Below are 27,472 nucleotides of genomic sequence, written 5' to 3'. Positions count from 1 at the left end.
GTTCCATGAGCTAGGGTGGGAAGGACATTCACCTCAAGAGATTTTATATCTCTTTTGTTTGAAAAGTGACCCCTCCCTAGCTCGGGGAGGGGATGGTTTTTACTATCTCTCGAGCTACCCCAAGGAGACGAAGGTTTTTGGGGATCTTCCCAACCACCCGCCTGATTTCAAGAGGGCCTTCTTCTGGACAGATGGTCTGTCCCTGTCTCGGCATTATTCGTTCAGGCGAATTCGTAAGTATTCTCATTACTTTTATTCCTGAGCTCGAGACTTTAGTTCTTACATCCATATTTAGTTGAAATGTGTTTCGTTTTTCAACTAATTTTCAGCGTCCCACCCCTAATGAAGCGATGAAGAGGCACAGAGAGGCCTTGCTCCAACTCCCTTATGGCAGGAGGTCTCTCTCGTACCTATTACATGAGGGCAAGCTCCGAGCTTGTGGGCTGTTGGGTGAGGACCAGTCAACCTTTGACTGGTCCAGTAAAAAATATGAACACTGGGAGGAGGTGCCACTGCCCACAGGCGCCCTTCCTCCGAGGAGAGAATGGAGGCCACCACCTCCAGCTCGCCCAAGGAGCCCGCTGTCTGGGAATGAGGCTAATGATGAAGCCTCGAACTCGGATTCGGATGAAGGTAAAGTCCTTCCTACCTCGAGAATGTGGTCCCCGACCTTACTGAAACACAGGCCCAATAGGTTAGTCTCGTGCCCACAGGATAGATACCACTTCTACATATGGAGTTGGGTAGACGACTGCGTCCATAGGTTTGATAGTGGGCTCGGGAAATATGACACCATGTACACCACGGACGAGATGTGGAACGGGATAGCCGTTCAGTATGGGACCAACAATTATAGGGACCTCTCGAGGTTATCACCCACATATAGGGAAGGCACTTCCCCCGCCTCCTCTGAAGACGGGGGAATTTCATGGTCCCCAAGTTCGAGCTCGGGGGAGAGTTCCAGTTAGGTTTTTTCTTTTTTCCTTTACCTGGTTTCCCTCTCTTTTCAAACTTGTTATTATTATCTAACTCATTTTAACTGTGCAGGCACCATGAATCCCAACCTCGACGCTGTGCTCTTTAGCGATGGGGGGGCTGGCGCCCAGAGGAGCAAGCGTCCGAGAATACCAGGGAGGTCCAACCGACCGTCCAAGGTACCCAGACGCCGCGAGACGACCCCCACGACCCAAACTACTGCGAGTACAGCCAAGGAACCGACTTTTCAGGTTGATGCGCCCGGCTTGACCGCGCCTATCTCGCTGCCTCCCACCGAAACCCAATTAGCAGTTGTTCGGCCCCCGAAGAAACCTTCTACCTCCAAGGTTCAGCTGCCAACAGCCCGAACTCATATTGAGGAGTACGTGCTTGATAGCGCCGCTGGGACAGAAGGGGTTGTGCTCAACTCGGATGTCCTTTCTCGGGTGGGTCAGAGCTTTGCTGGCTTTGGGACCGACCACTGGGATCTCGTGCGCAAGGCCTCGGACTGCAATACTCTTTATGATAAGAGTATCGAACTCACCGCCGCGCTAGCCTTCGCAACTCTATTTTGAGTATTTATGTTTTAGTTCGCAATTCTGATTCGTTCTTTGCGTTTCAGGCCCTTGTCGTTTCAGCACAGCTCAACTATAAGCTGACCAATGAGGTGCAAACGAGCATGTCTCTGGCCCAAAAGTCGAAGGATCTCGAGCTCAAGATGGCTGACGAGCTCAAACACTTGAAGTCTGAACTTGAAAAAATGAAGCCCGTCTCGAGGAGCTGGAAAAGTCGTATGCCGAGCTCGAGAAGGCCAATGCCAAGCTCGAAGAGGAGAAATCTGTCACCTTCGACTTCATGGAGAGCGAGAAGGCCCGCCTCCTGGACGAGTATAAGGAGCAGAAGGAGAAAGCGGTCGACCAAGCCATGTACAAACTTTGGGCTGATAATGTCGACCTTGACACCAGCTTCCTGGGCCCTCTCGAGGCCACATATGTTGAGCGGTGGAATGCCCGTCTTGAGGCAAGTGTGGCCGCTCGAGAGGCGGCTTTGAAGGATAGTCATGCTATTCGTCCTGGAGGGTCCGGTGATACTGATGCTGAGAAGGCCAAGGATACTCCTCTTCCTTAAATCTGACCTCGGGGGAGTCATTTATTGGGGCTGTGTCTCCCTATTTTGTAATTACTTTTAATTTATGCCCACGGGGCTGATACAGTTTAACTATTCTTTTAAATGCTTTACATTTCTTGGCTCGAAATATTTTGCACATTTTATGTTGGTGAATCAGTTATGTTTATTTATTCGTACAAACATAGTTTGGATTTTAAGCTCGAAACTCGATGCATTCATGCATAGTTTGTTCGATTTATCCGCTTTCGATCTTGTTATTTATCAAGGTCGGATGTTACTTTAACCATGAACCCGGAAGTACTTATGGTATGTAACGTAAATGGTTTGGTTATATCTTTTTTGCTTAGTCACTTTTCCTCATCCTTAGTTTTTGCTCCGAGGTTGAGAGTTCGAAACTATTTTCTTTAAGATATTCCAACCTCGATCTCAACTTGTCTCGAAATAGGTTTAGGTTCCTACTCATCATCGATTAGTTTTTTAGCTGGTTTGTTCCAAACCTGTTAAGTTTGCACATCTGGTTAACTCCAAACGTTTTCAGTTTTTCGGTTTTGTCCGAACTATCTAAGCTCACGCATTTGGTTATATCCAAATACTTTGTATGTTTTTGATAACTCGGTTATGTCCGAACTATCTAAGCTCGCGTACTTGGTTATATCCAAACACTTTATATGTTTCTGACAACTTGGTTATGTCCGAACTATCTAAGCTCGCGCATTTGGTTATATCCAAATACTTTGTATGTTTTTGATAACTCGGTTATGTCCGAACTATCTAAGCTCGCGTACTTGGTTATATCCAAACACTTTATATGTTTTTGACAACTCGGTTATGTCTGAACTATCTAAGCTCGCATACTTGGTTATATCCAAATACTTGATATATATATTTTATTTTTTAATTTTCAAGCTAATGGTATGTATACCAATGATGCCCCCTTAATATCCTATGGGTTTGACCATAGGTTATTAAATTAAGAGAGATTGCAAAAATAAAAAACAAAAAGAGATTATATATTGAACAAAATAGATCTTTTATTTGATGGAATCCAAAAACAGACAAGCTAATACAGATAGGAAATCATGGTTACAGGCAACACGCTTTCTACACTATTGATAGTAAGGTCTAAGGTGTTCGCCATTCCATGCTTGGGTTACTAGGCTTCCGTCCAATCTCGCGAGTTTGTATACGCCAGGTCGGATGACTGACTCTATCTGGTATGGTCCTTCCCAGTTCGGCCCGAGCACTCCAGCTGCTGGATCTCGGGTTGCCAAGAATACGCGTCTCAAGACCAGATCTCCCATTCCGAACTTTCGATCTCGAACCCTCTTATTGAAATATCTTGTAGTTCGTTGCTGGTAAGCAGCATTCCTTAGCTGAGCCTCTTCTCTTTTTTCTTCAATCAAGTCTAGGGTTTCTTCGAGCTGAATGTGATTGGAACTTTGGTCGTAAATCTGAGTTCGAATCGTTGGGATTTCGACCTCGATGGGCAACATTGCCTCGCAGCCGTATGCTAAAGAGAACGGGGTATGCCCTGTTGAGGTCCGAGCTGTGGTCCTATACCCCCAAAGGACTTGGGGTAATTCCTTAGGCCATCATCCCGTTGCTTCTTCCAACTTTTTCTTCAGAGAACTCTTGAGAGTTTTGTTAACGGCCTCGACCTGACCATTCGCTTGAGGGTGAGCCATAGATGAAAAACTCTTTATTATGCCGTTCTTTTCGCAAAAGCTGGTGAACAAGTCACAATCGAACTAGGTTCCGTTATTGGATACGATTTTTCTCGGCACTCCGTATCGGCATACAATGTTCTTTACCACGAAATCAAGGATCTTTTTCGAAGTTATGGTCGCCAATGGTTCAGCCTCCGTCCATTTCGTGAAGTAATCAACGACGACTACAGCATATTTTACTCCACCTTTGCCAGTCGGGAGAAAGCCTATGAGGTCGATGCCCCATACTGCGAAAGGCCATGGGGATGTCAACATGGTCAGTTCGGATGGTGGAGCTTGGGGTATCGTGGCGAATCTCTGGCATTTGTCGCACTTCTTCACATACTCGAAAGAATCTGTTTTAATGGTTGGCCAGAAATATCCTTGTCGTATGATCTTCTTGGACAGGCTATGCCCCCCGGTGTGGTCTCCGCAGAACCCTTCATGAATTTCTTCAATGATCTTCTTTGCTTCGGGAGGGGTTACACATCTGAGCAGTGGCATGGAATATCCTCTTCTGTATAGCTTTCTGTTCAAAATGGTGTAGCGAGGGAGTTGATACATAAACTTTCGAGCCTGATTTCGATCTTTTGGAAGAATTCCATTTTCGAGATAGTCAACTATCGGACTCATCCAGGTCAGCTCCGTCTCGATCATGCACACATCTTCCTCGTCTGGCTCAGTAATGCTGGGTGTTAACAGGTGTTCTATGGGTACAACATTCAGCTCTTCATTTTCGACGGAGGTGGCGAGTCGAGCTAAGGCATCTGCATTTGAGTTTCGTTCTCGGGGAACCTGTTCGATTGCATAAAATTCGAAATACTCCAATGCAGATTTTGCCTTCTCCAGATAAGCTGCCATTCTTGTGCCGCGAGCCTGGTATTCTCCCAAGATTTGATTAACCACGAGCTGGGAGTCACTGTAGCAATGAATGGCTTTAGCCTTGAGCTCCTTTGCTATTCGTAGTCCTGCGAGTAGAGCCTCGTACTCGGCCTCATTATTTGATGCTTTAAAGCCGAATCTCAAAGCGAAGTGAAATTTGCTCCCTGCGGGGGTGATCAGAATAACCCCTGCCCCGCTCCGTTTTCATTTGACGAGCCATTGACGTAAAGTTTCCACAGCTCGTGGGCCGTGGTTATTACTTCGTCGTCGGCTATACCAGTACATTCCACTATAAAGTCCGCCAATGCCTGTGCCTTAATGGTCGTTCTTGGATGGTAGGTAATCTCGAACTGTCCGAGCACAACTGCCCATTTAAGAAGTCGACCTGAAGCCTCTGGTTTAGACAGGACCTGCCTAAGTGGTTGATCTGTCAGTACATGGATGGGATGTGCCTGAAAATAGGGGCGGAGCTTACGAGATGAATGGATTAGACTGAGGGCGAGTTTTTCCATCAATGGATACCTTGACTCTGCCCCCAGTAATCTTTTACTGATGTAGTAGACGGGTTTTTGCACTTTTTCTTCTTCTCGAACGAGCACCGCGCTTATCGCGTGTTCGGTGGTTGAGAGGTATAGGTACAATACTTCTCCTGTCTCAGGTTTTGACAGGATGGGTGGTTCAACTAGGTGCTTTTTGAGCTCCTGAAAGGCCAGCTCGCACTCCTCTGTCCATTCAAACTTCTTACTTCCTCTCAATAAGTTGAAGAATGGAAGGCCACGATCCGTTGACTTCGAAATGAATCTGCTTAGGGCAGCCATCCTGCCGGTTATGCTTTGAACATCTTTGTGCTTCCGAGGTGAAGGCATGTCAATCAGGGCCTTGATCTTGTTGGGGTTAGCCTCGATTCCATGAGAGTTTATAATAAAACCCAGAAATTTTCCCGAAGATACCCCAAAAGTGCACTTCTGAGGATTTAGCTTCATGTTGTATTTCCTGAGCACGCCAAAGCACTCTTCGAGGTCATCAACATGGTTCTTATTAAGTTGAGACTTGACAAGCATGTCATCAACATAAACCTCCATGTTGTTCCCTATCTGCTCTGAAAACATCATGTTTACGAGCCGCTGGTACGTGGCTCCGGCATTCTTAAGTCTGAATGGCATGACATTATAGCAGTAGAGCCCTTAATCTGTGATGAAGCTCGTATGTTCTTGGTCGGGGGCATGCATGGGAATCTGGTTATATCCAGAATAGGCATCCATGAATGACATCAGGCCATGCCCCGCCGTGGCATCCACGAGCTGGTCAATCCTTGGCAGCGGAAAACAATCTTTTGGGCAAGCTTTGTTGAGATCTGAGTATTCAATGCAGGTTCTCCACGTCCCATTGGGCTTTGGGACCAACACTAGATTGGCTACCCAATCAGGATAAAAGGCATCCCTAATGAAATGGTTTGCTTTTAACCTGTCAACTTCCTCCTTTAATGCTTTCTTTCTGTCTTCGTCCAGCTGTCTTTGCTTTTGTCGCTTCGGGGGAAAGCTTTTGTCTATGTTCAATGCGTGGATCGCTACACTCAGGCTTATCCCCACCATATCTGAGTGTGACCATGCAAAGACATCCTGGTTTTTCTTCATAAAGCAAATTAATTGCTATTTTGCCTCGTCTTGGAGGTGCTTTCCGACCTTCACCTTCTTCGAGGGATCAGCTTCCTCGAGCTGAATTTCTTCGAGCTCCTCTAAGGGTTCGAGGTCAACTTTCTCCTCAATCCTCGGATCAATCTCCTCGTCAATTTCTAAGACTGTTCCGTCCTTGTTTTGTATGATAACGAGTGCTTAAGCGCTCGTTTGTTTCTTTCCCCTCAAGGAGATGCTATAGCATTCCCGCCTGCCAATTGATCTCCTTTTAATGTCCCGACCCCGCTTGGAGTTAGGAACTTAAGGGCCAGATGCCTCACAGATGAAACTGCCCCTAGCCCGACCAGGGCGGGTCTCCCGAGCAGTACATTGTAGGCAGATGGTAATTCTACTACCACGAACTCCATTATCTTGGTCACCGAGACCGGATAGTCTCCCAAGGTCACAGGGAGTTCAATGGATCCCATACAGGCAATTCCTTCTCTTGAAAACCGTACAAAGTAGTTGCACACGCCTTCAGGTCGCGAAGGGAGAGTCCCATTTTCTCGAGGGTCGCTTTATAAAGAATATTGACTGAGCTCCCATTATCTATGAGAACTCGGCGCACTCTTTTGTTGGCAAGCTGAAGAGTAATAACCAACGGATCATGATGAGAGAACTGAACATGGGAGGCGTCCTCCTCAGTGAAGGTTATTGGTTATGCCTCAATCCTCTGGCTTTTCGGTGCCCTAGGTTCGGGTTCATAAGGGGACCCGTCCCCTGTCTTCAGCTCGTTAACATATCTCTTTTGAGCATTTCTGCCCCCTCCTGCGAGATGAGGCCCTCCCGAGATGGTTATCACGTCCTCTCCATCTATCGGCGGGGGCCTGTCTTCCTCCCGAGATCGGGAGTTATTATTTTGTGCTATCGAAGGCGTGGCTACTCTCTGGCTCGCAGTAGTTTGTCCAGTACTCTGGTTTTTTACGTACTGCCGGAAGTAACCTCTCGAGATCAACCATTCGATCTCGTCCTTCAGCTGTCGACATTCATCAGTTGTGTGTCCAGTGTCTCTGTGGAACCGACAATACTTACTGGAATCCCTCTTGGATTTTTGATTCCTCATTGGGTCCGGATGCCTGAAGGGGACCTGGTTTTCATTAGCCAGGTATATGTTTTCCCCAGACTCGTTGAGCTCGGTGTGTACTTTATACACGGAGAAATACCTCTCTCCTTTCTTTTTCTTTCCTCCCTCAGCTTCGGGGTTATTTCCCTCGCTCTTTTTCCTCTTGGAGGGATTCTCCGAGGTAGGCTGTGGAGCTGCTGGGTCAGCCGAGGTTGAGGCGGAGTTAATGTTTATCGTTGTAGTTTCGGTCTGCGAGGTCGCCTTGAGCGTTGTCCTCACCTCCTCTACATTGACAAACCTCTGCGCTCGTCTGTTAAACTCGGTTATTGACCTCACCGGTTTCCCTTGCATGTCATCCCAAAGGGCACTTCTGGGTAAAACACCAGCTTGAATAGCCATAAGGTGCCCACTGTCATCCACATCTCGAGCTCGGGTGACCTCCAGATTAAATCTTGTCAGGTAGCTTTTCAGTGTTTCGCCTGGCTGTTGTCGGACGTTAGTCAAAGTGGATGCCTCTGGCCTGACTCCCACCATAGCTCGGAACTGCTTCTTGAAGTCTCTAGACAACTGCTCCCATGAAGTTATTGAGTGTTTCTTGTACTTTTCGAACCAACTTTAGGCAGGTCCTGCCAATGATGTTGGAAACAACATGCATCTGAGCTCGTAACTCACGTTACTAGCTCTCATAATAGTATTGAATGTACTCAGGTGACTGCATGGGTCGGTTTTTCCTTCAAACGCTGGGATGTGAGGAATCTGGAATCCTTGAGGAAATTGAGTGTTGGAAATATGTGGAGCAAACGGCTCGAGCTCCTCATCAGAGTCCTCATATCGACCATTTCCTCGTTCATTCTTTAAAAGCCTAAAGGCTTTTTCGAGCTGATCGATCATTGCTTGGACTGGGTCAGTAGGAGGTGTTGCCTGGAATTGACTGTCATTGATCATGATTCCAGGCTCGCGTCTCCGTGAGGGATCTCTTCGCCTATTCAAGCGATCCCTCAGGTCTGGATTTGTCTGATCTTCCTTCCCCCTACTCTGATTTAGATGACTTCGCAGGTCAGGACGATTCTTGCGACTTCCAGTATTTTTACGACCTCGGTCGTGTTTACTGACGGACCTGGTCTCTCCAGACTCGTCACTGGTGTAACTCATTGATCGGTCATTTCGTGATGGATTCTTCCCATGTCGCCTCGTCTTCGCAGTGCGAGACCGAGACGTCTGACTTTTCTCAGATGGTGCGCCTGTCCGCTCCTGGAATGTCTCCCTGTTTCCTTGTCTTTCCCTTGTACGCCCTTGATTCTGATCTCAAACAGGTTGAGCGTTTCTGCGGGGAGGTGAAGGATATCTTATGGGAGACGGAGGGAACCGTATAGGCGACGGTGGCTGTCGCCCTTGTCGCGGCCTAGAGGGGCCAGAATTTGCCCGAGATGGGTCAGTTGCATTCGGTGCACTCCCAGGTACCTGAGTCTGAGCCTCTGCAGGGGCTCGGTTATTCTCAGTTCCTGCAGGCACTTCCACAGGTGGGTTAGGCGGAACCCGAGCTCGGGTACTCCTCTGGGGCCTAGGAGGAGCAGATGGCTCTGCTGGCGCCGAAGGTTGAGTCGGCCTCCTTGTGGCAGCATCCTTTCGTGGACGCCCACGGGGCCTCCGGGGAGGAACATGCACGTCCCTTGGAGGAGGGACTTGGTTTTCGCGCGGAGGCGGGGGCTGAGCCACCTGCGCCTCTGCGGCTATCCTAGTCAACTCCTCATTCCGTTTGTTGGCCTCTGCCAACAGCTGTTTCAACTGCCGGTTTTCCAGTTCTACAATAGGAACGTAACGCTCAGGATTGTAGTACATGTCTTCATCCCTTGGTGGAGGCGGTGGTCCCCGGGAATCAGAAGACCCACTTCTCTCCTCAGCATCCGGGTTCTCCATTGGTTGTTTTCCAGGACGCCTTGGGTAACTCTCATTAGGCGTGTTCTGATTGTTCGTGGCCATGAATCTCTCAGGGATGAATGCTTAAGGCTCTCAATGAAAGCACCAAACTGTTGACGCCGTTTTTCGTCAAACAGTGAAAGAAGAGCACGTAAACAAGAATTGATAATGGCCAAATACAATAAAACAAATCAAACACACGATTTTTACGTGGTTCAGCAGTGAAATCTGCCTAGTCCACGAGTCTCTGTTATTAATCTCAAGATTATCTCTGAAAATTCTCAAGTATGAATTCTTCAGAGTTTTCTCTCAAGGATTAGAATTTCGGTCTTTTACAATGGTGCATGGCCTCTCTATTTATAGAGAAGGCTGCAGAATACTATCCCACATATTTTGGGTAGTTACTCTTTTTGTGTAAATAAAATAAATGGCTTTAAATGCCTATAATCAGATATAAAAGGAAACGTCCCTGAAGACCAGGAAACGCATAACTGATCAAATAATATCCCACGATTCCAGGGGATTTACATTAATAAATGAGGATTACATCTCATATTTATAATACTTGTAGATATTCAAGATGGTGATCGCGTATCTCTGAGGCTTTAGCTTCCCAGGTTTCCCGTCATCTGTCGAGCTGAAGATATCTTTCGAGTTCACGTGGCTTTCGAGATCGCACGTTCATCGAGCTCGCGACCCCTGATCCGAAGTCGTCCCTGAGGATGAGGGTGTTCTCGGAGCTACCTTCCGATATCGCGATCGTTTCGAGGTTACCATATTCGAGGTCATATATCGTACTTTGCAGGCTCGATATACAATCCTGGAGCATACTCTAATCCTTACGAGACCGTTTGTTGCGAATCCAACTTTCGAGGTCACATTTTCCATGACTCGAAATCTAGGTATAACATATAATAATATTTAATACTAGACTAGATATTTATTAATTATATCCATATGAATTCAAATGTTATAAAAAATTATTATTATGATAATATATAACATCTAATATTTAATCATAATTTTTATAAAATTTTGCTAGAATAAATATTCAATAATTATATTAATATATATATTTAAATACTATAATAATATTTAATACAAAACTAGATATTTAATAATTATATTAAATTCACATGTTATAAAATATTATTATTACAATAATATATAATACATAATAAATACACTATATATAAGCGTTGTGTGTGTAAAATAGTATGACTGTGTAACTAAATAAGAAATCAGAATAACATTTACTTCTTTCAAGAATAAAGAAGTTTATTCTCCAATCATTGATGTGTGATTTGAATAATATCATGTGTTATTGTAACGACCCAAAAATGCCTTAATTAGCGTGCGGGGAGGGCATAATTGGATATGTGTGTGATTAATTGATTAAATGTGTGATTATGTGGCATGCATGATTTATATGATAATTTGAATATATTTATATGGATGTTTATGAGTATTAAATATGCATGCGGGCCCGTTCTTGTCTATAAGGGCATATCTGTAATTTGGCCCGTTAAGGGTATAAATGTGATTATATGTGTTTAATAATTAAGGCCACATTATTATGTGGATATATTTTCATTAACCGGCTCGAGGCGATCCTAGTGAGCGGATTAGCGAAATAGTCACAGTAATGTATAATACCCGGCTTGGGGTAAGCCTATAGGTATTTTGGGAAGTTTAATGTATATTTGAGATTTATCGAGTAATGGGTAAGTATTTGGTAATTAGTTGGGCATATCGAGATTAATTGGGAATATGTATGATGACTTGAGGAATTAGCAGGAAACAAGGCAAATGACTGTTTTGCCCTTATGGGTAACTAAGGGGCTGGGATAGTTTAAGGGGCATTTTGGTCATTTTAATTAAAGATATGGTTAGAAAGATTTTGGGTTAGGCTGGAAGAAATCAGAACACTCTGAGCACTCTCTCTCCCTTTCACTCACATTCTCTCTCTCCCTCTCTTGTGCCTAAGGGAGTTTTGAAGATTTGGAGGAGGAAACCTAAGGAATTAAGCTTGAGGGCTGGAAACTAAGGCTACGACTTTGGGGAGCAGCTCAGGATCAACATCAGCATCATCAAGGTAAGTTTTCAGGTCCTAAATTGTTGAAAATTCTGCTTAGGTTTGGTCATGCTTGGGGATAATTGGGTTAGCTACTGAGTTTAGGATTTAAGGGAAGTTGAGTTGGTGTTTTAGGTTATATGTGTTGTTTTTTAAGAGATATTAATAATTCTAGACCTGGTTCTGGTTTGGGTGTATAGCTAGGTTGAATTTTGAGGTTGTATCTGGGAAAAACGTTGGAGAAACCCAGGGATTTCTGGGTACACGGGGGCGCGCTGCGACCCAGTTCATGGGCGCCACGACCCCCGTGCCCCAGAAAGCCCTGAGGGCTTGCTGACCTATGAGCGCGCTGCAATCGTAGAGGGCAAGTTGCGGCCTGCCTCCCCCCTGAAGCAAGAGGTTGGCGCCTCTGACTTGAGGCGTACCGCAGCCCTTAGGGCCAGGTCGCGACCCGCCTAGGAAGCCATAGCCTATGTTGGTTTTTAGGCTCGGGGTTTTAAGCCTAAAGGCTCGGGATGAATTGCTACCCGATTTTAGAAGAATTCGAGGTCCTGAAGACTAGTATTTGTTTCCAAAACATTTAATTGGATTAGAGTTTGATAGTTATCCATTGTTGCTTGTGACTAGGGTTACCGTTAAGACTCAAGACTGAGGATTGTGCTCGGGACTGCTCTTTATCCTTCGCTCGGGACTTGAGGTAAGAAAACTGCACCCAAGTGGTTGTGAAGGGACTGAGATTCCCTGTAAATGAACATATGTGTTCTATATTATATATATGTGTTATGTGTAATGCAAAAGTACGACCTAAAGGAGTTGGGGCTGATGATAAGCGTACTGAACGCAACTCGGCCTAAGCGAGCCGGAATCAGCTAAATAACCAGAGGGCTCGGCCTAAGGGTGCCGACACCTAAATATTGTATTAAAGATCGAATTATATGTTTGGAAGTATGTGTGTTTATGGTTGCCTAGCTTAATACTTGTATTATGTTGATTAGTTGAACTGATTAGACTAAAGTTTGTTATATACACTTGCTGCTGTCTATGCTCGACTGCCACGGCCCCAAATTTGCTAATAAGTCTCAAGGGCCTTGATTAGCATGCCGGGAGGGCATAAATGGGATTAGAGTGGATATTGTTGACTTAAATGTGTGAATATGTGATTAATGTTGATTATATGATAGTTGATGATATTATGCGATAATATGAAATAAATATGTGATATATGTGAGAACCACATTATTATGTGGGCAGGTTCGCAGAGCACGACTCGAGACGATCCTAGGGTTAGATAGCAGGAAAAGTCACAACGGGACTTAAGATATGACTTTGGGCAAGTCAGGGATATTTTAGGTGTTGGGTAGTGGTTTGGACTATCAGGTTACGAAAATAAATATATGGAGATATATTTGAGAATAGGATGTCTAGGCGAGAATATTGGGGGATTTTACCGTTTTGGCCTCAAGGACGGTTCCGGCACCCCGAGCCTTGGGATTGACTTAGCAATAAGATAGACTTAAGGAAAATCTTGGAAGAAAAGATAAACCGATTAAAACTCTTTACCTCAGTTTTCTCTCACTCTCAAGGAAAACAAAAGGGAAGGAAAACACTGAAATTCTAAGGGAAAATCAGCTGAAGCTTGGAGGATTGAGGGATTAATCTAGAGGCTTAGCTCAGGAACTAATCAAGACTAAGGTAAGGGTTAATCCATGTGTTTTTTATCTTGTGTACCAACTGGTTTTGAGATGCTGTTCAATTATTGATTAGGGTGGAAATTGAGCTGGGAACTTTGGGAATCAGCTGGACTTTGGATAGAGGGAAGATTCTGTTAACAAGGTAAGCTCTTCTCCATGAATTAGAGGTTTGAATTTGAGTTCTTGACTGGTTAGTTTTAGGTGTTCATGTTCTTGAGTTTCAGAAATTAAAAGGAGAATCCTAGTGTGTGATGGGCTGAATTTTCTATGGAATTGTGTTGTTTAAGGTATGTTAAAAGTGTTGGGATTGTTGGGTGTTGAAGTAGGGAGCTTAAGAGTGGTTTTGGCTGAGGTTTTGAGCCTTGAAATGGTGGATTTTCTGGGTTCGAAGGGAAGGGCCACGGCTCTGTTCTAGAGCACTGCGACCCTAGGATGAAAAAGGGCCAAGAAGGCTCGGCCATGGGAGGGCGCCGCGGCGCCCAAAGCAAGGGTCGCGGCGCGTGTTATGTTTGGGAAGGCATGGGTTCTGTTTTGAGGCTAAGGCCGCGGCTAAGCTTCAAGGGCCGCAGCCCTTGGTTGCACATATGAGTTTTTGAGGGTTTTAGGCACAGGAAAGTGTCCTAGTATGCTCGGGATTGGTTTCACCACCGTGCTTGGTGGAATTCGGATTCCCGGGAGTTAGTTTTTTAACCGGAAACCTATATTTGAGTATTAATGGAACCCTATACTTTGGTTGTGACTAGGTGATAAAGGCTTAGGCTCGGGAACGGATTGTGCTTGAGGGGCGTGGCTCGTAATCAATAACCGTACAGACTAAAGGTAAGAAAATTGCACCTGGTTGAATATATGTGACGGGACTAAGGGCTCCCTATTGTAAACGCTTGAAAAGATGGTATCATGTCATGCAAGCCATTTAGTGAACCAACGGCCTAAGGGTGCCAAGGGTTTCACTAGCGCACAGGGAGCGACTCGGCCACTGGTAGCCGAGGACAGCTTATTATGCACTGAGCTCGGTTTAAGCGGGCCGGAGTCAGTGGGTTAAACAGAGGGTGCGACCTAAGTCGTCGACCCTGAATATTATGTGATATGAGTGTAATATGTGATTGATTGTATCTTGAATCTGAATGTACATGCTGAATGTCTGTTGTGGATTATCTGATGGGAGTACATGCATAATGAATTAATTGTCTGTTATCATTCATTGAGTTGTATAAGATGTTTTCTTGCTGGGTCTTGGCTCACGGGTGCTACGTGGTGTAGGTAAAGGCAAGGGCAAGTTAGATCAGCCTTGATTGGAGAGCTCAACGAGCTGAATGTACATAGCCAGTTGCCCGACCACCACGGTTGAGGTTTAGGCAGGGACGCGAGACCTGAAGACTGTCTATTTTGCCTTAATATGACTAGTGATTACTCATGTACTTTTGGGAGTCTGTAAACTTATTTTAACTCTGTTTTCTTATGGGATCCTGTGTTTATTATAGTTTAAATATATGAATTGAGTCTTTTGAAACCAAAACCTTTTTAACCCTAGCTCTTACATGTTTAGTGACACGTTTTTAAAAGATTGACTTGATTAGCAAGTTTTGCACCTTTATAAGTACACAATATAGCGGTCTTGGCTATCCAGGGCGTTACAGATTTACAGGGATTAGAGCTCAAAACTGTATTTTTCTATTTAGACGGGCTACTGTTGTATTAACTTTTAAGGGTTGTATCTGCCATGTAAACAATATTTTTTTGGATCCCACGTATCAAACACTTGTTTTAATGAAAGTCAACCATTCTACGATCAAAATCTTTTATACCTAACTTATCAAGTTGACTTTAGAAAATAATTTATGTTCAAATGTCTTGATTTGTGAGTCTTGCACTTTTTTAAATACACAGTGTAACAGTCTTGGTTACCCAGGGCGTTACAGTTTTACCCATTTATCGAATTTGAACAGAACTATAAAAGGATGATGAACAGAACTAATAAATGTCAACTTTGTCTATTTTTAATTAATTATTTTTTCTATTATTATGCACTTGATTATTTATTTATATATTTTTAATAAGTTTATTTTGTATTTTTCGGATTTCCAAAACATTTTGGTGAAAAATAATTAATTTTGGATGTTTTACAAGCAATGGTTAAGCTCAGAATTACAAGCTTGAAAATTTCAGAGTTGATTTTGACAATTTTCTAATACTCTTTTGGAAATCTATCTAGAAATACAAGTTTTATATCTTTTTCTTAGCTTTCCATTCTTTAATCTTCCAATTCCAAGCTATATCGAGAAAGTTATGGCTAAAATACTGTCAGTGGCTGTAATGCCCTAGATAGCCAAGACCGTTCCACTGTGTGTTTATAAAAGTGCTAGACCTGTTAATCAAGTCATTTAGTTAAGAACGTGATTTAGAAACTATAATGGAACTAGGGTTAAAAGATTTTGATCTTAAAAGTCACTTTTCTTATAAAAAAACATTTCCTGTTTACACGGGATCCCAAAAATATTAAGATTAAACCATTTACAAATGATTCAGGAATTAAATACAGAAGTAGCCATATTAAGGCAAAATAGACAACTAGGCAACCTTTGTCCTGATCCACTCCTCGACCATGGTGACCGAACAGCTGGCTATGTACATTCAACCCCGCATCTCTCCATCTCAGGATTGGTCCAACTTGCATTTGCCTTTACCTGCACCCGTGAGCCAAGGCCCAGCAAGAAAACACATTAACAGAGCATAAGCAATCAACAGACAATCCAATATCTCATATTGCATAACATACTCTCAACCATATAATCATTCAGAATAATCAAGTATTCAGCATACTAAACATATCAACTCATATCATACATCAATTCACAAATGATAACTAGGGTTAGCGCCCTCAGGCCGCACCCTCCGTTATCCCACTGACTCCGGCCTACTTAAACCGAGCTCAGTGAATATTAAGCTGTCCTCGGCTACCAGTGGCCAAGCCGCACCCTGTGCGCAAATATTGTGTACGGCACCCTTAGGCCGCTATCACATGTCCCATGGCATAATACCATCAATGACATTATACAGATATCAGGAGCTCTTAGTCCCATCACATCACAAACATATAACTGGGTGCAGTTTTCTTACCTTTAGATTCGCTAGCTTTGATCACTTGACTCCTTGAGCACGATCCCTCTCGAGCCCTAGCACGATCCCTCTCGAGCCCTAGCACTCACCTAATCACAACCATAGGTCAAAGTCATCACCAAACCTCAAGTCCAAAACCTAGCCTCGGGACCAATCCCGAGCCCTCGGGAAGTCCTAATTCTACCAAACAAGGTGTTGGAATCAAACCCCGAACCCTTGGTCAAAAACCCTTGTAAATAACCCTAAAATCCCTTTCTGGGAACAGGGCAGCGCTACAACGCTCTAAGGAGGGCGCTACAGCGCTATAAGCAGAACCAAAATCCCCCAGAAAGCATGGCCTAGCGCTACAGCGCCCAAAGGCTAGAGCTGTAGCACTAGTCTTAGACAGCCAACACCACATTTTCCCTTCCTGCGATTTCCCCGAGCCAAACTCTACCAAAACTTCTCCAAACCTTCACCAAACTTAAAAACAAGCTTATTAACACACTCCACTCATCCCAAGCATCCCAAATACTCAAAATCCAACCACATGCACCTCTAATCCCAAAATTCACCATAGTCACATCTAGACTTCAAACTCAGCAGAACACAGCCAAAACTTCAAAGTTAAGAGTTCAGAACTTATACCTTTGATGGAAATTCGACCTTAAGTTGCCTCTTGACTTCCTTAGCTTGCTCTTCCTCAATCCTTGTGTTGACACGGTTCTTCGCCAACAGGTAATTAAGAAAAGAAGAGAAAGGGATTAGTGCTTAGGTTGAACCGAAATAGATAAATGATCTTAGAAATGAAAAGGTGACTCAAAATACGTTTTTTGAGTGGTTCAAAGGTTAAAATCCTTCTACTCCACTAGTCAGTATTATTGATATATACTGGATATCTGATTACAGGGTATTTCTAACAATATATCATCCAACCCCTTATAACTCCCAGGGTCTTCATATTTATAGGAGAAGGCACCTGGGAGTTGGTAAGAAGGTCATCCCGTGACCTTCTTACCTATCATGTCAACTCTGTGACATTCATGATTAATTCCTAAACCTTACACATAAGTGTGCTCAAATCAATAGGAAAGGGGATAATGGGCCGCACGGCCCAAACCAGTCGTGGATGTCTGAATACGCACGTTCCTGCTGCGTGTCCGAGAAGTCAGGGGTATATCAGACACGTGATGTCTGATATATGCACGTTTACCTTGCGCGATTGACTTTATAAAAGGTCACAGCCTTCAACTCCAGCTCGTACCATGAGCTGGATCCTTCCCTCGACCTGTGGTCTTCAGAACCCAGGCTCAACCCTTAAGCAATCTTGGCGAACCCTTAGGTTACCTCGAGCTAAGGAGGTAGGACCTTACGACAGCAGCTCCGGTCTTGGGGATGTTCACGTGGCAGTCCTGATTAGGCCATATCTCAGCTCGCTAATCAGCCCGTGGGAGAATCAGGGCGTACACCTTGGCTCCAACTTCCCTAGAATTCCCCATCAATTCAGCTTAGATACCTTAGTTAGAAATCAAAACCAGAACTGAAGAAACTTCAAAGTCTCACCTCAACCAGATGGCTTATCCCTGCTAAACCATTGCCAAATCTTCAAGCGAAACTCAGAAACCTTATGGCTCAGCTTGACCTAGCTCTCCTTTGAATCTTGCTCCAAGAAACACTAGGAAATGGTGAAGGAGATCACCAACCGACCCTTAGAAAAACAGCTCTGTTTTCCTCCCTTTCTTTTTCTTTCTTTTCCTTCTTTTCTTTCTTTCTTCAGCCTTCTATACTATTCTACCACTTCCACTTACATAAAGCCTCAGCAATACCTATCTCTTAAAAGCCAAATGACCATAATGCCCTCCTCTTTAATCTCAAGTATTTTAATCCACTTAGGGGCATTTTGGTCATTTTACCCAATTCCCGCTAATTCCTTGAGTGTCTTAAACATTTTCCGCTTACTTCCCGATACCTAATTAATCACCAATTATATTCCTCATTATCAAAATTAACCTCAATATATTCTCTAAATTCCCATTTATACCCCCAGGCTCACCCCGAGCCGGGTATAAATCCCTGTCGTGACTTTTTCGCTAATCTGCTCACTAGGATCGTCTCGAGTCACAGATCACAGATATATCCACATAATAATGTGGTCTCAACAATTATCACAAATATATATACAGTTATGTCTGCGACGGCCAAAATTACAATTATACCCCTTTCTACCCTAATCAAGGCCTACATGCATACTAATACACATAGTTATGGATCTCAGATATTCAAATAGCCATGCAACATGCTTTAAATCATTAAATCACATATATTCCAATTATGCCCTCCTGGCACACTAATCAAGGCCCTTAAGCCTTATTAGTAAATTTGGGTCGTTACAATGGCTATAGTTGAAGAAACACGAAAAATTGAAGAAAAAGGCAAGCGTGCTGAAAATGGTCACTGGCCACGGCCAGGGGGATAAAACGCAGTGGTCTCGGCCGTTATAAACCTCTGGCCGCGTCCAATGCCCGATAAATGCTCCTAAGTAGTTATTAACACGTAACCAAATCATAACAAGCATGCCTAACAGTAATAACCCTACTCATGCATGCATACCTTTCATATAAATGACTACACCATCATATGAGGCAAAATTCCCTAATTAAATGATTAACTGAATCATATCAGGCCCCGTTGCCCAAATTACATGATTAATAAATCACACTGGGGCCTAGCCCTAGGATATGGGACTAATAAGTCATCCCGGGGCCCATTGCCCTACCCTCTGTATAACCTGTCTTGGAGCTGGCCCAGTGTACCTGGCGCTTTAGTTTTCCATGACCTTTAGGTCGGACAAGCGTATGATGCTCTCCTGATTAGATCTAACCATATCGACCAACGCTCAGTGCTATTGCCATCCTTGGCTCATAAGTCAATGTTTTTCTCAATTATATAATGCTAATAGACATTCATCATATAATAAATATCCAGATACAAAGCATTCATCATGCTTAATCAATCATTCACAGGCATAATCAAAACTATATGCAACATTCGGGTCAAGCCCTAATCATGTGCATCACGTATTGGGTGCAGTTTTCTTACTTCAGGTCTAAGTGTAATATATAATAAGAACGACCCTCGAGAACAATCATGATCCTGAGCCCCAAACGATAACCTAGTCACAACCAAGCATAAAATCTCGTCAATAACGAGTAAACACAATCTTCCGGACCAAGTCTTAGCCTTCGGGACGTCGAATTCTACTAAACGGGGTAGTAGGATCAATCCTGAGCCCTAAGGTTTGAGTTCCCGCACTCAAACACTTACTGGCCAAAACCCCCCATTTGCATCGCGGCGCACCTAATTAGGGTTGCGGCGCCTCACAGTAAGAGTCGTGGCTCTCACAACCAGATAGCCCAGTCCCAAAATACATTGAACACAGCCGCAACGCGACCCTACTTCAGGAAAACTCCCCGACATCTGAGTTCATGAGGATCATGCCGCCCAAGAATAGGGTCGCGACGTGTGGCATGCTGCCCTTTGGCACACCCACATGGGGCCATTTTGTAAATGAGCATGCCTTGGTGCCTAATCATTAGTCAAGTCTTGCACTAAGCAACCTCATGGGATAGGGTAGTGGCAGTGTTGTAATATTGCATATGTCTCCCAGACAAAAATCATATATGTTCCCGGGAAGACTTTATTTCCCTAGAAGGCTCCTTAGGGGGAGCTGACCTGGTGACTTAGGGAAGCACCATGGCCATCAGTAGATAGGGGCCAAAGCTGTGTACTCTCTTGCCCTATCAAGGCTATATATTAATGAAATAACATTTATCCATACTTGCCCCTGTGTGCTTCCTTGTTGCTTATGTGTTCCTTGTTTGTTATCTTCGAGAGGCCATTGTGTGCCACTTGCCTTGTTGTGTGCTTTGTGTTGTGTGGACGTTCCTAGGAATGACTTGCTTTGTGCTTGCTCATACTTCGTTATTGCCTGTTGCATGTCCGAGATGTATATGTGGCTAACCGCTGGGTTTGTTTGCCTGTAGGTGTGTGTTGTAGGCTGACTTGCTAGCTTGAAGAGTCTGCAAGTGCCGCATGTTCCGTCTAGTTGAAGTACCCAAATAGCCGGCCCGTGACAGTTGGTATCAGAGTCAAGTTAGAAAGAGCTTGGCAAAACACACTATGGTGAGCAGCACTCAGAGGATCGAAGCTCTTGAGAAGCGGTTAGGGGAACTAGATGGGCTGGACGAAAGGGTCGGGGATCTTTCCTCTGCAAGTCAGGACTCAGGATCGTCTGATACAAACAATCGCATAGCTGCGCTGGAAAAGGAGAATGATGTTCTCCTATCCAGAATAATCGCGTTGGAGAAAAGAAACACTCCAACAAGTACTTCTGTTTCCCCTCGGTGGGAAGAACGCATCGCGGCAGTGGAGCGCATGCTGAAGGAACAAGAAGGTTCCATAAATGACACGACGGAAGACTGCAGGGAGGCAGTTGGCGTGCTTAGAGAAGAAATGGCTGAGCTATCTGCCAAGGTAAACCTGACCATGCGAGCGGTTGGGAATGCCCCTGCAACAGGGCCGATAGGTATGGAATATGGCCAAGCCAAAGTACCCGAGCCGAGGCCCTATAACGGAGCCAGAGATGCAGAGGATTTGGAGAATTTCCTCTTCGACATGGAACCTTACTTTAGAGTTGTGCAAGCCGATTCGGAAGACGGAAAGGTCGCCATGGCTACCATGTATTTGTCGGGGATGCCAAGGTGTGGTGGAGGACCAAGAATGATGACATAGAGAATGACAGGTGCACCGTCACATCTTGGGCAGACCTAAAGAGAGAATTAAAGACGCAATTTCTGCTAGAAAATGTCGCTTACATAGGTCGCCGCCAGTTAAGAGAGCTCAAACAAGTCGGGACAGTCCGAGAATATGTAAAGAGATTTTCGGGACTGATGCTCGATATAAAGGACATGTCTGAAGTAGACAGGCTCTTCTGCTTCCTCGAGGGATTGAAACCGTGGGCCAAACAAGAACTTCAAAGACAGCGTGTGTCTGATCTGGCCACAGCTGATCTGGCCACAGCTCAAGCTGCTGCCGAACGCTTACACTCCAGAGAGCAGCTTGCCGAAAAGGGCTACTCCTTTAACCAGCTCAAGTAGCGCTGGGAGTAAGAAGTCTGGGAAGTCCTGGAAGGGTAAGAGTGGGGGAGAGAAGAGGGCAGGTGAGTCCAATTCTTCTAGTGGGACAGATGTTGCTGTAGGGAGGAAGCCGCTAGCTTGTTGGCTTTGCAAAGGCCCACACAAGTCGGCAGTTTGCTCTTACAGGGACAAGCTGAATGCCCTCATTGGCCAAGAACAATAGGGCGAAGGAGAAGAGGAAGACGAAGAGTACGCGCACATGGGCACTGTCTGCCTATTGAACGCTCTCAAGAAGCATGGCGAGAAAGGGAAGAAGACCCTGGGGAAAGGGCTAATGTTCGTGGATGCCACTATCAATGACAAGCCTGCCAAAAGCGTGATGATTGATACTGGCGCCACCCACAACTTCATCTCTGAACTTGAAGCAAAGCGACTGGGACTGAAGCTGGAGAAAGATGCAGGCCACATGAAAGCGGTCAACTCCAATGCCTTGGCCACAACTGGCATGGCTAAAGGGGTAAAAGTGAGAATCGACACGTGGGAGGGGCAGACTGACTTGGTGGTCGTCCATATGGACGACTTCGATGTAGTTTTGGGAATGGACTTTCTAACCGAGAAAGGTGCCATTCCAATTCCTGTCACTGGAAGCTTACTCACAATGGGAGAGACTCCTTCAATGGTGCCTGCAAAGGTGAAACCACCCCCTGGTGTGAAGCTTCTATCAGCTTTACAGTTCAAGAAGGGTGTGAAGAAGCAGGAGCCCACTTATGTAGCTGTACCTACCGTGTTTGAAGAAGTAGTGGAAGAAATTGTTCCACAAGAAATTATGAGGGTCTTAAAGATGTATGGAGACGTGATGCCAGATAAACTCCCCAAAGCCTTGCCACCAAAGAGGGGGATTGATCACCAGATAGAGCTGGTGCCCGGAGCGAAACCTCCAACAAAAGCGCCATACAGAATGGCACCCCCTGAGCTAGAAGAGTTGAGGAGACAACTAAAAGAGTTATTGGAGGTAGGCTTCATCAGACAGTCGAAGGCACCATTTGGCGCACTGGTGCTATTCCAGAAGAAGCAGGATGGGAGCTTGAGACTGTGCATTGACTATAGGGCTCTCAACAAGGTGACCATTCACAACACCTACCCCATCCCTCTGATCTCTGATTTGTTCAACCAGCTAAGTGGGGCCAAATACTTCACAAAGTTGGACTTGAGATCGGGCTACTATCAGGTGAGGATTGCAGATGGGGATGAACCAAAGACAACGTGTGTTACTCGATACGGAGCATTTGAGTTTCGAGTAATGCTGTTTGGGTTGACAAATGCACCTGCTACTTTCTGTACACTGATGAACCAAGTATTCCACGAGTATCTAGATAAGTTCGTGGTGGTGTACTTGGATGATATCGTGGTTTATAGCGCCACGATTGAAGAGCACCAAGAACACTTGGCGCAAGTGTTTCAGAAGTTGAGAGAGAAAAAGCTATATGTGAAGCGTAAGAAATGCTCGCTTGCACAAGAGAGCATCAAGTTCTTAGGCCACGTTGTGGAACGTGGTCGAATTCGTATGGATCTTGAGAAGGTGAGGGAAATCCAGGAATGGAAAGCCCCCACAAACGTGAAAGAACTCCGCTCCTTCTTGGGCCTAGCCAACTATTATAGATGATTTGTGGGCGGCTACTCAAGAAGGGCAACACCCTTGACTGAGCTTCCGAAAAAGGGTGTGATTTGGGCGTGGACTGACTAGTGTGCTGAAGCATTCAGGAGTTTGAAAGAATCCATGATGAAGGATCCTGTTCTTGCCTTGCTAACTATTAGCAAGCCCTTCTAAGTACAGAGAGATGCATCAGATTATGCTCTGGGAGGGGTACTAGTACAAGAAGACCACCCAGTCGCATATGAGAGCCGCAATCTGTCTGAAGCTGAGAGGAGGTATACTGCCCAAGAGAAGGAGCTCCTCGCAATTATACATTGCTTGCGAGTGTGGAGGCATTACTTGCTGGGGTCAAAGTTCGTGGTGAAGACGGATAACTCAGCTGTGAGTCATTTCCTTACTCAGCCAAAACTGACCCCTAAGCAGGCTCGATGGCAGGAGTTTGTGGCGGAATTCGACTTCTGTTTTGAGCACAGGGCAGGACGCTTGAACCAGGCAGCTGACGCCTTGAGTCACAAAGCAGAGTTGGCAACTCTAAAGATCTTGGCTAGTTTGTCGGCTAGCGTGGTGAGCACTCCACTCAAGGAACGCATCAAAGAAAACCTGGAGAAAGACCCAGTTGTCAGGACCATCCTGAAGCTCGTAAAAGAAGGCAAGACTCGCCAGTTCTGGGTGGAGAATGATCTTCTGTGGGCTAAAGGGGGGCGCTTGTATGTTCCGAAAGTTGGAGATTTGCGAAGGACATTACTAAGAGAATGTCATGACACCCTGTGGGCAGGTCATCCAGGGTGGCAGAGAACCCACGCACTCTTGAAGCAAGGGTACTACTGGCCACAAATGCGAGATGATGTAGTGGAGTACACCAAGACCTATCTCGTCTGTCAGCAAGACAAGGTCGATAGGAACAAGACACCTGGATTGTTGGAGCCCTTGCAAGTCCCTAGCCGACCATGGGAAAGTGTGTCGCTTGACTTTATCACCAGTCTTCCAAAGACAGGGGATTTAAGTGCGATCTTGGTGGTCGTGGACAGATTCTCGAAGTACGCAACATTCATCCCAGTGTCGAAGTACTGTTCGGCAGAAGAGACAGCCAGACAATTTTTCAAGCATATTGTCAAATATTGGGGAGTGCCCTAGAACATCGTTAGAGACCGAGATGGAAGATTCACTGGGACCTTTTGGTCCGAACTATTCAATCTCTTGGGGTCACAACTAAACATTTCCTCGAGCTACCATCCGCAGACAGATGGGTAGACAGAAAGATTCAACAGGATGTTGGAGGAGTACTTGCACCAATTTGTCAATGCCAATCAGAAGAATTGGCCGCAACTACTCGATGTAGCTCAATTTTGCTTCAACTCTCAAAAGAGTTCTTCATCGAATAAGAGCCCTTTTTAAGTTGTTAAGGGATAGCAACCACTATTGCCCCACACAGTGGACGAATATCGCAGTCGGAACCCGCGAGCCTTTCAATTCACAAAAGGCTGGAAGAAAACGACAGAGATTGCCCGAGCTTATTTAGAAAAAGCATCAAGAAGAATGAAGAAGTGGGCAGATCAGAAGCACAGACCACTGGAGTTCAAAGCAGGTGACTTAGTGTTAATCAAGCTGAGGCCCGAACAGTTGAGATTCCGAGGGGACAAAGACATCAGACTCGTTCGCAAGTACGAGGGTCCGGTCTCAATCATCTCAAAAGTTGGCCTAACTTCCTACAAAGTCGACCTACCAGCTTGGATGAAGATACACCCGGTCCTTCACGTCAGCAACTTGAAGCCGTATCATGAAGATCCAGCAAATCCAGAGCGCAACCAGTCAACCAGAGGAGGAGTCATCGTTCAGCCAAGGAGCAAGCGTCAACCTGAAGAAATCCTGGCGGAAAGGACGGTCACCACTGACCGTAAAAATCATAAAGAGTATCTGGTAAAATGGAAGGGGCTCGCAGATGACGAGATCAGCTGGGAGAGGGCGGAAGACTTGAAGAAGCTCACGCAGAAGATTGAAGATCTACAAGCTACTTCATCGAGGACGCCGAAGGATTGAGTGGGGGAGAGTGTGGCGTGCTGCCCTTTGGCACACCCACATGGGGCCATTTTTTAAATGAGCATGCCTTGGTGCCTGATCATTAGTCAAGTCTTGCACCAAGCAACCTCATGGGATAGGTGTAATGCCCCAAATTTCCTAATAAGGTTTAGGACCTTGATTAGGAGGCCGGGAGGGCCATAATTGATTTATTATGATATTTAATGATAATATTCATGTTTAGGTGTATTAAATATGCATGTGAACCCATTTGTGATTAATTGGGTGATTTTCATATTTTGGCCATTTCGGGCAATTTTGGCATATATGTGAAATGGGCGTGGTGCTTTGTTATTATTTGGTTATGCCAGGGTTACCCAGCACAAGACAATCCTAGGAGGTAAGCTAGTGGGAAAGTCACAACAGGATTTAAGCTTGACTTGGAGTAAGTCAAGGGGTATTTAGAGCATTACCGGGTTATTGGGTAATGGGAATTAATATTTGGTGATAAATTGGGAGTTAGTAAGATCAGGGGGAAATTCTGGAAGTTTTGACTATAATGTCCCCGGGGGTGTTTTCGGGACCCCAAGCGTTAGGTTTTATTGGAAGCTACTTAAGCTTGAAGTAACCTTTTAAGAAAATAAAAAGAACGTTCTGTACGTTCTCTCTCCCTAAAAGTTCCCTTTTCGTTTCCCGATTGCATTTTCGAAGGTATCTTGAGTTCTAGGACTCAGAATCAAGCAAGGATCGAGGCATAGCAATCCTAAGGAGAATTAGAAGCTTATTAGCCGGAGGATTTAATGGGAAACAACTCAATCGGAGGTATTTCAAGTTTAAGTTTTAAGTTTTTAAAAGTTTTTAAGCTTGAATTGGATTTTGTGAATTGTTGAGTTTTTAGTTTGTTTGAGCTTCAGGTTTTGGTGGTTTTAGATCATTGAGAAGTTTGGGAACTTTGATTTAATGATTGGGAAATGTTTGGATGGGTTTTTGGAAGGTTTTAAAATGAAAAAAACGAAGAAAAGTGGCTGGTGCGAGGTTGGGCCGCGGCCCTGTTCTTGGGCGCCGCGGCCCTAGCTTGAAGAAGATGGAGGAGGCTCTGCCAGGGGGGCGGGCCGCGGCATGGCCATGTAGGGCCGCGGCCCTTAAGGGAAAAAAAATACTAAATGGTGGTTTTTGTGATGGGAACTTAGCTCTAAGGGCCCGGGATCGATCCTACTACTTAGTTGAGTGGGATTCGATGTCTCGAAGGCTTGGGTTAGGTTTGGAAGTATTTAATTACTCATTTTGATGAGGTTTTATATTATGGTTGTGACTAGGTTATCACTAGAGGCTTGGAGTCGGGATCGTTCTTGTGGCTCATTTGTTGGTAACTTGTGCTTGGACCCAAGGTAAGAAAACTGCACCCCATATGTGACATGCATGGTTATGTTTGATGCATGTTGGATGTTTAAATGTAAACATTGATAGCATAATGAACGCTTGGAAATCTTGGCCATTTGCATATGATTATTATTGAGGCATGCTGGTTGGTTAAATGTGATGCATGTGATGCATGAGAAACATGTGATTAGGGCATGCCATGAATGATGAATATGAGATTGGTCAGAGCTTGAGTCTCTGTGTTTGTGCATGATTATAATTATGCTAGCAATTGTTTAGTAAGCATGTTGAGTGCCCTATTCTTGGATAATTGGCATATGATACATATTGATAGCATTGCTTACTTGTGCATGGCACTGACTTATTAGTCAGGTTTGGCAAAGGTGCTAGTATCAACTGTGAAGCTGTGACTTATTAGTCAGGTTCAGCAGTGGTACTGGGCACTGGCCACATTGTGCTGTCTCACTAGACATGACAACCCTACTGAGTAGTGCAAGCTATGTCGATTGGACCTAATCGACCCTCTGCATTGAATGACTCCAAAAGCATTAATGCAGGACCGACCTCAAGGTCGATGAATATAAACAAGCATTTATCTAGCCAAAGGCTAGTCATGTAGAGCCATTGCAGGAAATGGGCACTGGGCCCCTAGTGACTTGGTTGTCAGTCACTCAGTATGGTTTACCAGGACCTCAAAGTGATATTCACTCATCTGATCAGAGCTACGGGCTCTGCATGATCATTTTGATCATCATATGCATGGCTTGGGCACTGAGGCCCCAGTGACTTGCTTGTTGGTCACTCAGTATGGTTTACCAGAACCTATTGAAGGTTAGAGGCTTACCCAACAGCCAGCCTTCCATTTGAATTAGTGACGTGCTTGTCAGTCACTCAGTATGGTTTACCAGAACCTATTGAAGGTTAGAGGCTTACCTAACAGCCAGCCTTCCATTTGAATTAGTGACGTGCTTGTCAGTCACTCAGTATGGTTTACCAGAACCTATTGAAGGTTAGAGGCTTACCCAACAGCCACCCTTCCACTTGAGTTAGTGATTCGCTTGTCGGTCACTCATCATGGTTTA

Source organism: Humulus lupulus, chromosome 8, assembly GCF_963169125.1.
Source record: "Humulus lupulus chromosome 8, drHumLupu1.1, whole genome shotgun sequence".
NCBI lineage: Eukaryota > Viridiplantae > Streptophyta > Magnoliopsida > Rosales > Cannabaceae > Humulus > Humulus lupulus.
The sequence above is the reverse complement of the archived record's forward strand: the minus strand, read 5'-3'. Positions refer to the sequence as shown.